The sequence below is a fragment of the Humulus lupulus genome, chromosome 3, assembly GCF_963169125.1.
Source record: "Humulus lupulus chromosome 3, drHumLupu1.1, whole genome shotgun sequence".
Taxonomy (NCBI): Eukaryota; Viridiplantae; Streptophyta; class Magnoliopsida; order Rosales; family Cannabaceae; genus Humulus; species Humulus lupulus.
In genome coordinates this window covers 275,753,219-275,768,750 of record NC_084795.1, presented here as the reverse complement: position 1 = coordinate 275,768,750, position 15,532 = coordinate 275,753,219, and positions in this window count along the sequence as shown.

Here is a 15,532-nt window from a genome sequence, read left to right as displayed (position 1 = left end):
TGTTCTATGGTTTAAATTTCAGATTTTGAAGAGGAGTTGAGTTCTTGGAACTCAAAGGGTGAATTTGAGGTTCAAAGTGTTTTTGGTTGAACCCTTGGTGTTTTTATGTTTGCTTGGGGTGTACTAATGTGATTTTGAGACTCATTTCTAGTTGGTGTTGACATTTGGGGTGCATTTTGATGAGTGGAGCTTGGAGAAAATGCAGGAGGAACCCAGAATTTCTGGGTTCGCATAGTAGCGTCCCTGTCCTGGGATTGGGCACCCCTGCGCCAAGCAAGGGAGGGCTTTGAGGTATCTTTGTTTTCCTTGGGCTCCCCTGCCCTTGTTCTGGTCCCCCTACGCTATGTAGGGGAATTTCTGGGGGCTCTCTGACTTGGTTGGGCACCCCTGCCCTATGCCAATTTCAGCAAGCCCCATTTTTAGAGCTTAGGGAGAACTTAGGGGCTTGCGGGATGGTTCCACCACCCCCTTGGGTGGAGGTGGAGGCCCCGAAGGCACGTGATTGATCTCGGAGTTTGTTTATGGGATCGAATCATAATGAGGATATTATTTATGGTTGTGACTAGGTTACCGTTAGGGCTCGAGGTATGATCGTGCTCGATGGTCGTTTTTATCTATCCAGTGCTTGGACCAGAGGTAAGAAAACTTCACCCAATGCGTGATATATGTGATTAGGGCTTGACTCGGTTGTTAAACATGGTTGTGACTATGCTTGGACTGTTTTATTAGACATGTTAACTATGCTGTGCATACTTGTGATATTTAATGTATGATTATATGTTTATCTGATTAAAAAGGCTTGACTTATAAGTCAAGGACGGCAATAGTGCGCTGAGCGCTGGTCGAAAGGATTGACTTTTAAGTCAAGGGCAACAATAGAGTGCTGAGCACATGCCGATATGGTTAGGCCTAATCAGGAGCATGGTATACGCTTGACGACCCTATGGTTGCTTGGAAATTAAAGCGCTAGGTACGCTTAGCTAGCCCTAAGGATGGTTATACATAGGATATGGAAATGGGCCCCGATATGACTCTATAGTCACTTATCATTGTTAGAGAATATATGTAATTGCCTCAATGGAATAGGTAAGATAATACAACTCTATGCAATATATTACAAATCAATAATGATTGATTAAAAAGAGTGTTACAACTCCATAACTGAAAATACAAACAAACAAAGAAAGGAAGAGGAAGAAGGAGAAGAAGAGAATGGTGAAAGATACAACTCTAAACAAAAGTTACAAGTAAATAGAAAATGAAAATAAGAAGGAAAGAAATAGGGAAAATTGCAAGAACAAAATAATAGTAAACTCTCACTTACACAACTTAAGTGAAGAGGGTTGGGGATCACCAACTTGAACAAGATTTAATACATTTGTCCAAAAGCTTATTTCCCCCTAACTCAAGCATTAAGGGATCTCTCACATATTTTTGGAAATGCTTTCTGGAATAATCAAGCCTCAAGGTGAATTTTCCAACCAAGTGCTTTGTGGATGGAAAATGGTGTGTCTTACAAGTGAGCATTAGGCTCCTATTTATAGAGTTTGAGATACCCATTTGAATTTCAAATTCTACCAACCTCTATGGATGTTACCAATGTTTAATTGGATATTTATGGAATTAAAATAGAGATTTGGGAGTTATTTGGGATGTTAGAACCGTTCAATTTGGAAAAAACTGAAAAACCAAATAAGTTGTCAGCCTCACTGGTCGTGGCCAGAATCATCAGTGGCCGCGGCCACTGGCCTCTGTCCCCCAGGCCGCGGCCAAGAAAAGATAGTGGTCGCAGCCACAGCCTAGTTTCAGCACAAAAATTGTCATTTTCCAAATCGTTCCAAAACGTCCAAAATCCTTTCCCACATGATTTTGTAACCTCCAAAAACCTATTGGGAGTTAAACAACATGTCTCCAATAGCCATATTTCATTATGGCTTTATGAAATCCAATCTCAAATGTGTAACATATAATATACACATTGTTGAGTAATATTTGGGAGTTACAAATTTGTAACTGATTTTGTAACTCCAAATTATGTCACATTTGGGCACACACATGTATCCAATTTTGTGACTCTCAATAATATGTTACAAGGTGTGACAAATCACATTTGTGTGACAAATCACATTTTGTCACATTATTTAATCTAATATTATATTATATGAAATAATAAAACAATCATAGGGCCCCAGTGTGACTCTATCGTCACTTATCTGTGGTAGCGGGCCCTAGTGTGACTCTATGGTCTTTTATCTGAATTGAATGCATGCATGAATAGGATTATTACTTCTAGGTACGCTAATTATGATTCGGTAATATGTTGTTAACTGCTTATGAGCATGTTTAAGTTTTATTGGCGAGCCTCGGCTCATGGGTGCTATGTGGTGCAGGTAAGGGGAAAGGAAAGCTGGATCAACCATGAGTTGGACAACTTAAGTGATTGCGTGTACATATGCAGCTTGCTCGACCACCACAGCCGGGGATTCACAAAGGAAGTAGGGTTGAACCTAATTTTTCCGCTTAGGCTAGCTTATGTTATAATTGCTCTTTTGAACTGTAAATGACTTTGTAAATATTTATTGTGGGATCCCATGTACGAACTTAAACATTTTAATGAAATGATCATTCCTGCTACCAAATTTTTTAACCCTAGTCCGTTAATCACTTTTAGTTAGATGTTTATGGCCAAACACTACGAGAAATTCAGTCTTTACCTACCAATTTTATTTGTGGGTAAAATTGGTGCATTGGTAGGTAAATCCCTTTATCTACCAATTTTGACCAATAACCTATTGGTAGGTAATAGTTAGTCGATAAATGTATTATTACCTACGATTAGTATATTGGTAGGTAAAAATCATGTGGACCCCACAAAAAGTGAGTCAGCGTCATTGACCTAGTGTTTGACGTGGCATCATGCATGGAAAGTTATGTGGCACATGACGTGGCAATTATGTATCAGGAAAGATGACATGGCGAATGGCATGTCTTCCACAGTGGCAGGTGACATGGAAGATGATGTGGCACGTGACAGTAGCTTATTGGGCCACGTGGCCGTGTATTAGGTTCTGACATTTACCTACACTTAAATATGTGTAGGCAATAATATAATTTATTTGTAGGTATTACATATGGCAGTAGCTTATTGGGCCACGTGGCAGTGTACTAGGTTCTGACATTTACCTACACTTAAATGTGTGTAGGCAATAATATAATTTATTGGTAGGTATTATTGAATTATTATTTTGAAAAATATTTAAAATTAATTATTTATAGATGATTAATTAATTAAAAAACAGACAAATTTTATAAAATAAAATAAATATATATTATAAAATGTTCAAACAAATAAACATAAAAGATAAAATGTCCATAATAATTTATCTTTAAAGCTTTAATTAAAAAAATAAAAAAAAAACTACGAATCATCTTGTTCCTCTAGAATTGAAGGGGTGAGAGAATTTCCGACATTTGCATCAGAAAATTGATCTGACGGAGGCGGTGGCATCATATTGTTTTTCCTTAGTATTTCCAAAACAATACTTAGTTGGTCATTTGTAGAATAAAGTTAGTTGTTTGCTTCATCAAGGCGTTGGGCTAGCTCCTTATATGTTGGCTTATTTGACTCAATTGGATTGCGTTGGGAATTGGAAGTTGCACTTGAAAAAGATCGACCCCAACCTTTCAAGTGTGCAGAAGAGCGTCCAAGAATACGCTCCATAATGTCTTTATCAAACATTTCTTCTGGAGTGTGTTGAGCCCTTAACGCCATCATTTTATCCTATATACTAATTTTATTTTCTAATTAGTAATGATAATTATAATTACATATATTTCTGTAATTTATACTTACATATATTTCTGCTAAATCTGGTCCAGCCCATATTCCTTTTTTCTCATCATAATGTTTTAGATGCCAAGTCTCGATTTGGCCAGTGGAAGATGCTAACACCATTCCCCTTCTAATGTGATGTCGCGGTGTTGAAACTGATCCATTTCTAGATTCTCACATTCTCTTTGAACGATTATCAGTATTCTTCAATGACCTTTCCCGAAAAAGAGAATAAGAAAAGTTATTAACACAAATAAAATTATAATTTCAAGAAAATAACCAATTACTTTAAATTAGTTGGAAAACCAACGATCACACAACATCTCCCAATCTTGTTGGCGATCATCCTTCAAATCAGGATGTCGTTTCCTCTTTTCCATTTGAACATCTTCTTCTCCTACAATTTCTTTGAAATATCCATGTAACTTGTACTTGAAATTCATTCAAGCTTTTCTCATTTGATCATCAATGCATTTTATAGTGGTATCATCATGCAAGTTAATATCAAATGAATCCTACAATTATATAAAATAGAATTAATAAATTTTTTATATTAGTTTAATTTATAACTTAATATAAAACCTACTACAAGAAAATGTCGTAATGGAGCTCTCACATCCTTGGGGACAAATCTCCAATCCTTTTAATGAAATGTCTCATGGTTATGAACAATAAATCCAATCTGGTTATTAAATTTCTCAGCATTTCCATAAATAGGCTAATGACACTCAGCTTCAAATACAACAGGTAACTTCCCACTTTGAGTTGTCTTAGCATCACTAGCAGTTTTGTATCCACGAGTAGGCCCACGTGTTTTTCTACTACTAGGACCACTTGATTCTATAAAAAAACAGTAAGTTTAAATTCATCCTAATTTTAAAACAATAAAATGTAAAATGTATGAGACATACCAGATGGTGTTTGAGATACATTATGTTAAGTGGCAGAGTCAGTAGCAAAGGCAACTTGTTGACTTTGAACAATAGGGGGAATGCTAACTTCAGGTGGATCACCTTGAGTAGTAGAGCGGGTGGTGGGGAATCCACCCTTCAATTCAGTTATATCATCAACTTGAACAGTTTTTGCACAAATCTTTTGAAAGAATTGACATAGCTCAATCAAAGCTGTTCGAATTTCCTTCGTTAGAAAAGGTAATATGGCAACTGGTAATATTTTTGAAGTAATACATGACAATCATGGCTTTTCATGCCTCCTAGTTTGTCATTATCAGTTACACATCGACTTATATTCGAAGCATATCCATCTGGTAATCTAATACTTCGAATGAATTTACAAAATTCCTTGCATTCTTCTTTAGTCAAAATATAGTTCGCATGGGGATTTTAAATTTTATTGTTGGATGACTTCTTCAACCAAAGATTAGAGTGATTTTTCAAATTTTCTCAATCTTTACGAGCCTTCAGCGTGTCCTTTGATTTACCTTCAATATCTAAAACTGTTCCAATAATGTTATCACAAACATTTTTCTCTATATGCATCACATCAAGATTATGACGCAATAAGAGTTGTGACCAATACTGCAATTCAAACAAAACACTTTTTTTTACACCAGTTCAACTCATTCTCTTCACGCTTACTTGAAGAATTACTTAGCGCCTTACCAGTTGTACGAGTTGGAACTTGTCCAAGTTATTTTAAAATTTCAGCACCAGTAAAAGTTCTAGGTGGGGGACGTAACTCGATAGACCCATCATGTTCTCTACTCTTTCGCCAAGAATGGATGCTTTTCAAATAACATCGATGGCCCATGAAACATTGTTTGTTAGTTATTCTTTTATGTCTTGTATCTTCCAAACAAATGGGGCATGCTAATTTCCCAGCGATGCTCCACCCCGATAAATAGGCATAAGTAGAAAAATCACTAATTGTCCATAAGAGAGCGACTCGAAGTTTAAATGTACACCCTTCATATGGATCATACGTGTAACGCCCTACTACCTTAGAGTCGTTACTAAGTGAGTTTAAAATGTGAAATTAGCTCACTAAACGAGGTTTTTATAACAAAAGTGTGATTAAACAGAAAACAAGGCTGTAATCTTTGAAAATTCCTTGTTTCATTAAAAATTTCAAGTGTCTTACATTTGGGATCCCAAAACACTGTTTATAAAATATTTACAATTCCAAAATAGGTTTACAGGTAATTAACCATCATAATCAGAGTTTAATACAGCCGTTTCTCAAAAATGCCCCCAACCCAAGCAGTCGGGCAGGCCAAACATGTACGCGCCGCTTCACGCTCTCCGTACTCATGACTGGTTGACTTTCTCTTTGGCCTTACCTGCAACATAGAGCACCCGTGAGCTGAAGCCCAGCAAGAAAACTCAACAGCACATAACAAAAGCATATTATATAATCAACATATCAAACAATCCACAGATAGACAGATAGTCCACCAGATTAAACAAATACGGCCATGCCGTCCCAAAAGCATTACCAAAGTCTGGGATCTCGGTCCTCACCGTAAGGATATCCCATGTATCCATTGGGGTCTCACCCTAATATTACGCACTCCGTGTGCTAAGTGTTACTCTCGGCCCCACCGCCGTTCTCGGCCCTTTGCTGTTCTCGGCTCTTTGCCGTTTCCTGGCTCCTTGCCGTTCATTCAACTATAATCACATATAGTATAACTTAAATAACATCCAATCACATAACAGTTCAATCAAGGCTACACTGTAACGCCCCAACTCCTGGGACCGTTACGGTGTGCCTTGTAAATAGTGCTAAACTCGCTAATCGATTCATTTGGCCAAAATCGTGATCTAAGTATGATTATCGGTTTAGGGATTAAACATTTTGGTTAAGATATAACGTTTCACTAGAACGTTTAACATATACATTGGGATCCCGAAAATACAATTCATAGTTTATTACAGAAAATATTTACAACAGGCCGTTCTAAGCGGCAAAACAGGGTTCAACCCTAGTTCCACTTTAAACCTCGGCCGTGACGGACGAGCAACTATATATGTACACGTCATCACCTAAGCCCTCCAACTCAAGGATGGTCTAGCTTCCTCTTGCCTTTACCTGCACCACATAGCACCCGTGAGCCGAAGCCCAGCAAGAAAACATAACACTTTTCATAAACATTATCAAATGATTATCATTATAATCACACTGATTATAAAGCTTTCAAACCAATGGGTGCACATCACATGATTCTAGCGGGAGAGTGGCTGTTACATAAGCTACTAGCCTCCAAGCTCTCTTTTCTAGCGGGAGAGTGGCTACTAGGTAAGCCACTAGCCTCCAAGCTCTGTTTTCTAGCAAAAGAGTGGTTGATAGGTAAGCCACTAGCCTTCAAGCTCCGTTTTCTAGCAAGAGAGTGGTTGATAGGTAAGCCACTAGCCTTCAAGCTCTGTTTTCTAGCAAGAGAGTGGCTGATAGGTAAGCCACTAGCCTTCAAGCTCTGTTTATTTATCGACCCTCAGGGTCGGTCAGGCATTAATGCTCCTTGAGTCATTCAATGCTAGTAATCGATTAGATCTAATCTCTGTTGGCTTGCGTGATTCACGCTAAGGCCGTTCTGACAAGTAAGTCAGCGCTTCCTGACCCGTGTCCAGTATCACTGCCGAACCTGACAAGTAAGTCACAGCTTCACAGCTGATACTAACACTTTTGTCGATCTGACTAGTTAGTCAGTACCATACACAAGTAAGCAATGCTATCAATATGTATCATATGCCAGTTATCCAAGAATAGGGCATTCAGCATGCTTACTAAACAGTTTCTAGCACAGTCATGATCATGCACAAACTCAGAGACTCAAGCTCTGACCAATCTCATATTCATCATTCATGGCATGCCCTATCACATGTTTCTCGTGCATTACATGCATCACACTTAATTATCCAGCATGCCTCAACAACAGTCATATGCAAATGGGCAAGATTTGCCAAGCATTCATTATGCTAACAATGTTTACATTTAAACATCCAACATGCATCAATCATAGCCATGCATGTCATACTCAATAGCCAATCAACATGCATCATAATAGCCATGCATGTCATGCTCAATAACCAACCAACATGCATCCATAATAGCCATGCATGTCACATATACACAGGGTGCAGTTTTCTTACCTCAGATTCGAGCTAGAACCAATATAAGAACGATCCTTGAGAACGATCAACCTTTAAGCCCTTAGCGGTCACCTAATCATAACCAAGTATGAAACACCATCAATAACATGATAATCAAAGGTTTCACACCAACATCTAGCCCCCAAGAGATCAATCCAAACTAATCCAAATAGTAGGGACACTCTCGAGGCCCATAGCTAAGTTCCCGGGGCCAAAACGAGCAAACGGGGAGAAAACAGGGCAAGGGCTGCGGCCCTAGCACCTTGGGCCGCGGCCCCCAACCCTGGGCCATTCCCAAACGCGTTTTAAACACTCCAAATCCTCCAAAAATATACCCAAACATTCCCCAATCATCAAATCAAAGTTCCCAAGCTTACCAATACTCCAAAACCCTCAAAACCCAAGGCTCAAACCGACCAAAAACTCAACAATTAACAAAGTCCAATTCGAAGCTTTAAAACTTTAAAAACTTAAAACTTCAAACTTAGATTACCTTTGATTGGGTTGTTCTCCGTCAAATCCTTCGGTTAAGAAGCTCCTAATATTTCCTAGGATCGCTATGCCTCGACCCTCGCTTGATTCCGACTCCTAGAACTCAAGATTTCCTCAAAAAGGCTCAAACGGTAAAACAGACTGTTTTGAGAGAGAACGAGAAGTTTCTAACGTATGTTCTTATCTGTCAAGCTACTTCAAGCTTAAGTAACCTTAAATAAAACCTAGTGCTCAGGGTCCCGAAAACACCCCCGGGGACACTATAGTCGAAACTTCCAGAATTTCACCCTGATCTCAAATATTCCCAATCTATCACCAAATAAACATTTCTATTACCCCAAAATTGACCCCGTTATGACGAAACCGCTAATCCATTATATATGACCGTCTCATGTCGAATAGCTCGAATATATCTCCATAATAATTAAATCTCATTCACAAATTACAATATGCACCCAATTTACAAATATGCTCTCAACAGGCCAAATTACCAAAATGCCCTTATAATTATAAATACACCCATATGCATGCATTTATCATCATATAATAATATAATTCACATTAACACGCATAGGATCATCAAATATCATAATAAATCAATTATGGCCCTCCCGGCCTCCTAATCAAAGTTCTAAACCTTATTAGGAAATTTGGGGCATTACATACACCCTAACAAGCAATTCAATCTAGGGCCGTGCCCTGCAACAATACTATGGGCCTGCGCCCTGCTCTACGGGTACTACAGTTTTCTTACCTGTATCCCGAGCTTCTCAATGCACCAAAGTCACGAGCACGGTCCTCTAACTGCGAAGTGCAATGAGTTGGAAGCAAATGTAAAGAGCGGTAACATTCAAGACTTTTGACATGAGATCATATGAACAAGAGGAATGGGGAGACTTTTTAGAGGGAGCTTTGAGTTCTCGTTGAAATCCCTCGTCCTCTGTTCCTTTTTTTCTTTTTTTGGTTGTCCAATTATATGAACTCTTACAATAGGTCGAAAGCACAACCTTAATTTAATCTTTTTTCGCTCAGAAAATTTTATGATCTCCCATCCTTTTCCCCCATATGAACTTTTTCTCCTTCACTTTCACTGCTTTCTCTATCTTTCTGCCCACTGCTAAAGAACGTTTATTTTGAGAGAAATAACCATCAACATGCGGAGCATCATTGCATGGATCACCTTACGAGCATGAAATAACTAGTCAAACTTGTCATAAACTATGCCTAAGACTATCGATTATTAAACGTTCCTTGTCTTATCTGTTTCCACATACATCATTTAAACATATTGGAAACCTTGGAAGTTTGAATGGAGCTCCACAACACTACAACTACTAAATTAGCTAAGTTAAATTTTTTATTGGAATTGAGCAACAAATTGTTTTTTTTTTCCTTTCATTCCTCTTGTTCATATTAACCACTATTTTTTCTTAAAAAAAAATCTTCTCTTTTCTCTCTAGAACTTCAACGTTCAAAAGGCACCACTCTTTTCTTTCTCAAAGCCAACAATCAGAATTTACATTGGTGCTATTGTCCATTGGTTTTCTATTGGCTAAGGTTGTGTCGGGGGCATTTGTTGGTGGCAACAACGACTCAAACTTAATTGTTCATCTAGTTGCATTATAATTTTTTCTCATTGTTTCTCATTTTATTCTTAAGAGGAGATCTTGTGTCGTTATTCTTTCAATAATTTGATTCAATGTGAATTTTTCAGTGCGGGCAATAATTTATTTTTTTTATTCAATCTCATCTTCATTGTTTTTTTTATTAGGAGCTCTCCTCTAAATAGGGAGGCAACTTCATTAAAATAGAGTAAAATCTTACAAAAGGTGTCTGAACAAGGACTCCAAACAAACTGAAAAACCAAACAACAAAATACCCAACAACCAGCAACTAACTAAAACAACAAACAATCACAAACAAAATAAACAATACCCCTGCTTGCATAATACCATTTTCTTTAAAGGTCTCAATAGCACAAGCATTATCACTCTTGAACACCACAACATCCAGAGACATTGTAGCTGCTTATTTTGCAGCCAACATGAAGCCTAAGCTATCATCAGGTCTATTTGGATCACCTTATCTACCACTGCTCGTGCGATTTTGCCATTACTGTCACGACACAATGCCACCAAGTAAGCTCCTTGATTCGTGATCCACCACATCCGTAGAGAAGCAAATCCATCCTGGAGGAGGATGAACCCATTGTTGGCCGTCCTCAATCAAATTCAAATTTCCCCATTCTTGCATGCGCTTGTTAAAAATCTCGCACATCCTGTGAAACAGATTTGGCTGCTCTCCATTATTGATTCCATTTCTTTCCCTTCATATTAAATCCACTAACACTGAAGCTCTTGACATGGACTCATTAAATGATAAATTTGGTGGTCTGTTAGCGTTATTGGCTAGGAAATGGAACCATTCATTACATCTCGAAACACCAATACGATCTGCATTTAGGCCCCAACAGTTCAAAAACCAAAGCTTAGCGCTAAAAGGACAAGACCAAAACAGATGGAAGGAATCTTATGTGGCTTGGTTACAATGGGTACACTATGCATCATTGATATGCATGAAGGAAGCCAATTTGGCCTTACAAGGAAGAGCATGAGTCTATTTGAAACATTTTACGCCATACAAGGTTCAAAAAGTAATTTTTCATAATACAGTATCTGAACAGGTAATTTTGCATATTAGTGCATTTCAGATAGTGTCCTAATACTGGTCTAGGGGACTCTATCCGGCCCTCAAGGTTTCTTAGTGCAATTTCAGAGTCTTTTATAAGTGAGGTCTAAATAATCCAATGGGACTCTTAGGGTCTCTTAGTGCGATTTTAGGGTCTCCTAGTGTAATTTCAAGGTCTCCTATAAGTGAGGTCTAAATATTCTGATGCAACCCTCAAGGTCTCTTAGTACAATTTCAGGGTCTCCTATACGTGAGGCCTAAACAATCCAATGCGACCCTCATGGTCTGTTAGTGCAATTTCAGGGTCTCCTATAAGTGAGGTCTAAATAATTCAATGCGACCCTCATGGTCTCTTAGTGCAATTTCAGGGTCTCCTAGTGTAATTTCAAGGTCTCCTATAAGTGAGATCTAAATTATAAAAGTGATTTAATCAATCAATTATATTATAAAATATTATTATAATTAATTTAATCATTGAATTACATTATTAAAAGACCTTTCATTAATAATTTGATCATTTAATAATATTGTATAGGTGATTTACTTATTGAATATGATTTTATTGTTGATAATAAACCAATTAGTATCACTACATAAGTACTTTCATCATTGAATCACATTATAAAGTCCAATTATAGGACTACTAATTCGACTATATAACTCCTACTATTATTAATAAAAAATTCAATTACAAGTCAATTCATCATTTATATGTGTTATATAAGCCTTTTTTATTAGTAATTTGAGGGTCTCCAAATGCAATTTTAGGGTCTCTTAGTGCAATTTGAGAGTCTCTTATAAATCAGGTCTAAATGCTTCAATGTAATCCTTAGGATCTGTTAGTGCAATTCTCTTATAAATGAGATGTAAATGTTTCAATGTGACCCTTAGGTCTCTTAGTGCTATTTTAGGGCCTCTTATTGCAATTTGAAGGTCTCTTATAAATAAGGTGCAAATGCTTCAATGCGACCCTTAAGGTCTCTTAGTGCAATTTGAGGATCTCTTAGTGAAATTTGGAGGTCTCTTATAAATGAGGTGTAAATGCTTCAATGTGACCCTCATTGTCTCTTGGTGCAATTTGAGGATCTCTTATAAATAGGGTGTAAATGCTTCAATGCGACCCTGCAACGCTCAATTTCTTGAAGCATTAATTTGACAATTACCATAATTAATGTTTAAAATAAAAATACTCTTTTATTTATAAAATCGTTCATAAAGACCACTCAAACGTTTCAAAGAATGAAACTCTAGAGTTTCGTAGTTTTCATAAATAAAATAAACAACTCAAAATCCAATCCATAAATCTAAAACATCATTCTAAAAGAAATACTTAGTAAATTTTCAATGTAAGCCCGATCCCTTATGATCGTTAAATCCTTGACATGTACGCCCTCCGCCGAAGCTCTCCAGCTTATTGCGTAGTAACTACATCTTTGCATTTATCTGCAGCATAGAGTACCCATGAGCCAAAGCCCATGAAGAAGAGCTGTGTATGCCACAACCCCATAACCTTAACCGGGAATTTAAATCAATAACAGTAATAATAATATAACATAAACCAAAACTCATGAAAAGAAAGCGTATTCCAAGTTGAGTTGGACAAGTATCGTATAACGTAAGTGTTATACCCAGATTTCGAGCTATGTTAATTATGATCTCGAAAGTTGGATTCGCAAATCAGTGGACTCATAAGGTTGGAAACATGCTCCAGGATCGTATGTCGAGCTTGCAGGATATAGACGACCTCGAGTATGGTGACCTTGAAGTATTCATGATCTCGGAAGATAGCTCCGGGAACACACTCATCTTCAGGGACGACTTCGGATCCGGATTCCCGAGCTCGACGCACTTACGATCTCGAAAATCATGTGGCCTCGGGAGATGTTTCTAGCTCGATAGATGACGGGAAACCTGGGAGGCTAAAGCCTTGGAGATACGCGATAACCACCTTGAATATCTGCAAGTGTTATAAATATGAGATGTAATCCTCATTTATTATCGTAAATCCCCTAGAATCGTGAGATATTATTTGGAATCATACGTCTCCTGGTCTTCAGGGGATGTTTCTTTGTATATCTGATTATAGGCATTTAAAGCCATTAATTTTATTTATACAAAAAGAGTAACTACCCAAAATATGTGGGATAGTATTCTTTAGCCTTCTCTATAAATAGAGAAACCATGCACCATTGTAAATGACCGAAATTCTGATCCTTGAGAGAAAACTCTGGAGAATTCATTCTGGAAGAATTTCTAGAGATAATCTTGAGTTTAATAACAAAGACTCGTGGACTAGGCAGATTTAACTGCTGAACCACGTAAAAATCGTGTGTTTATATTGTTTTATTTGAATTGGCCATTTTCAGTTATCGTTTACGTGCTCTTCTTTCACTGTTTGACGAAAAACGGCGTCAACAGTAAGCATGCATTTTCAACATATCATAAGCATGCATTTTCGTAACGTAGACATACATTTTAAACGTAAGCATGCCAAACAGTTATCACATACACATACATAAAACATAACCATAGTTCATATAAGCTCATTAAACATAAACATTCACTAACATAATCATGCATTAACATAAACATATCTCATAAATAGTTTCTATCATAGAGTACGTTAAGCGTACACCCTGCGTGCAGGTGTCCATTCTTCTTACCTCAAAAGCAGCGATCCGCACACCGTAACACGTCCCTTCAAGTATCCTCAGTGAGCCTATACATAACATATAATATCATTGTTTTAAAAAAATCTTAACCAAACAAAACCATAATTATACCCACTAGTATTATTTCTATGATTAATTCATCCTCATATCATTCTTAAGAAAGTCTTAAAACCCCTCTGCATATAGTCCCAACAATTACCAACTTATATCTAAAGGTACATAAAAATATCCTCAAAATCACATTTTTGGGCAGCTGGCGCGGTTGCGCTCACAGAGCGCTAGGCCAAACTAGACAGGTAGTGCGGTTGCGCCAGGGCTGGGCGTGATCGTGCTAAGTCTTTAATTTCAAAGATCGCAGTTGCAATTTCTAAACCTGAAATTCGAGCCAAATTGTAAAATCTCGACCCCAAACCACCAAAACAGGTATCCTAACATGATTCTAATCCCATGAATTTTAACATCCCTAAACCTATATTAAACAGTTATCAACTTAGAAACAATAACAACAGTCTTAGATCTTCAAAAACTTAGATTAACAAAACATTAAACATAAGTTTGAACACTTACTGATCAAGATCCAGCCACCAAAATCTTAGATCATTGATGTCTATGGGATCTCCTAGCCTTTCAATATTCCAGATTGATGATCGCCTCCAAACCTCAAGCTTTAAAATCTCAGATCAAGAACGAGAGATTGTTCTTGGTCTGTTCCCCTTTAGCTTATCGCAAAACCAGAGTTTGAAGAAAATACGACGTCTAAACCTATTTTACTTATTAATTAATTATTTAATCTGACTTAATCATGTAAAAACCAAATGACCTTTCTGTCTCCAGCCTTAAATTTATCCTTAATAATCACTTAAGACCCTTATTGTAATTTCTATCCAAAACTAATAGCTTTAATTGTTCATAATTACACTTTTTATCATAAAACCCATAATTCTACTTTGGCCCCTAACACTTGAAGAAACTAATGCGTGTTGATTGCTTGACAGAACACATAATTAAACCTACATTGTAAATTAGGCATATCATAATTCATATAATTAAACACATAATGTCATACAATTTACCATAATACCCTTACTAGTAAAAACGAATATTATAGACCTTCAGGGTCTCTTAGTGCAATTTGAGGGTCTCTTATAAATGAGGTGTAAATGCTTTAATGCGACCCTCAGGGTCTCTTAGTGAAATTTTAGGTGGGGCAGATTCAAACGTTCTATCTCCTCATACCTCTCTTTATTCAAACGTTCCATCTCCTCATATCTCGATATGTGCAGTTTTTATTAGTCAACCGTGGAACGTTTTAGTGACTCCAATAATTCACTATAAACATGATCAGTTGGGGCAGATTGTGAGGATAACACAAGACAAGCTAGAGTAAACTGAGGAGGTGGCATAGAAGAATCTACAAAGATCTAGGTTGAAGGACCCTCTGAGGAAGGTGGATGAGGAGATGGAGGTTGGCAATCTGGCGTAGAACACTTTGGATGGATCTGGGCCTCTTCTCCCGCAACAATACGAGGATTATTACGTAGGATGACATTGCCGACTAAAAATGAAGAGATCTGATCTATAATGTCATCTGCATTGTCTACATAGCTATGAAGCCTTTCATAGAACAATTTACCTTTCTCCTTTGCACTTGGAGACAGAGTAGGTCGCACAAAGATCTGAAAAACCAAAGAAAGGAAAGTAAAATAAGTTAACATAACTAAATATATTTGCGTTTTAAAAAA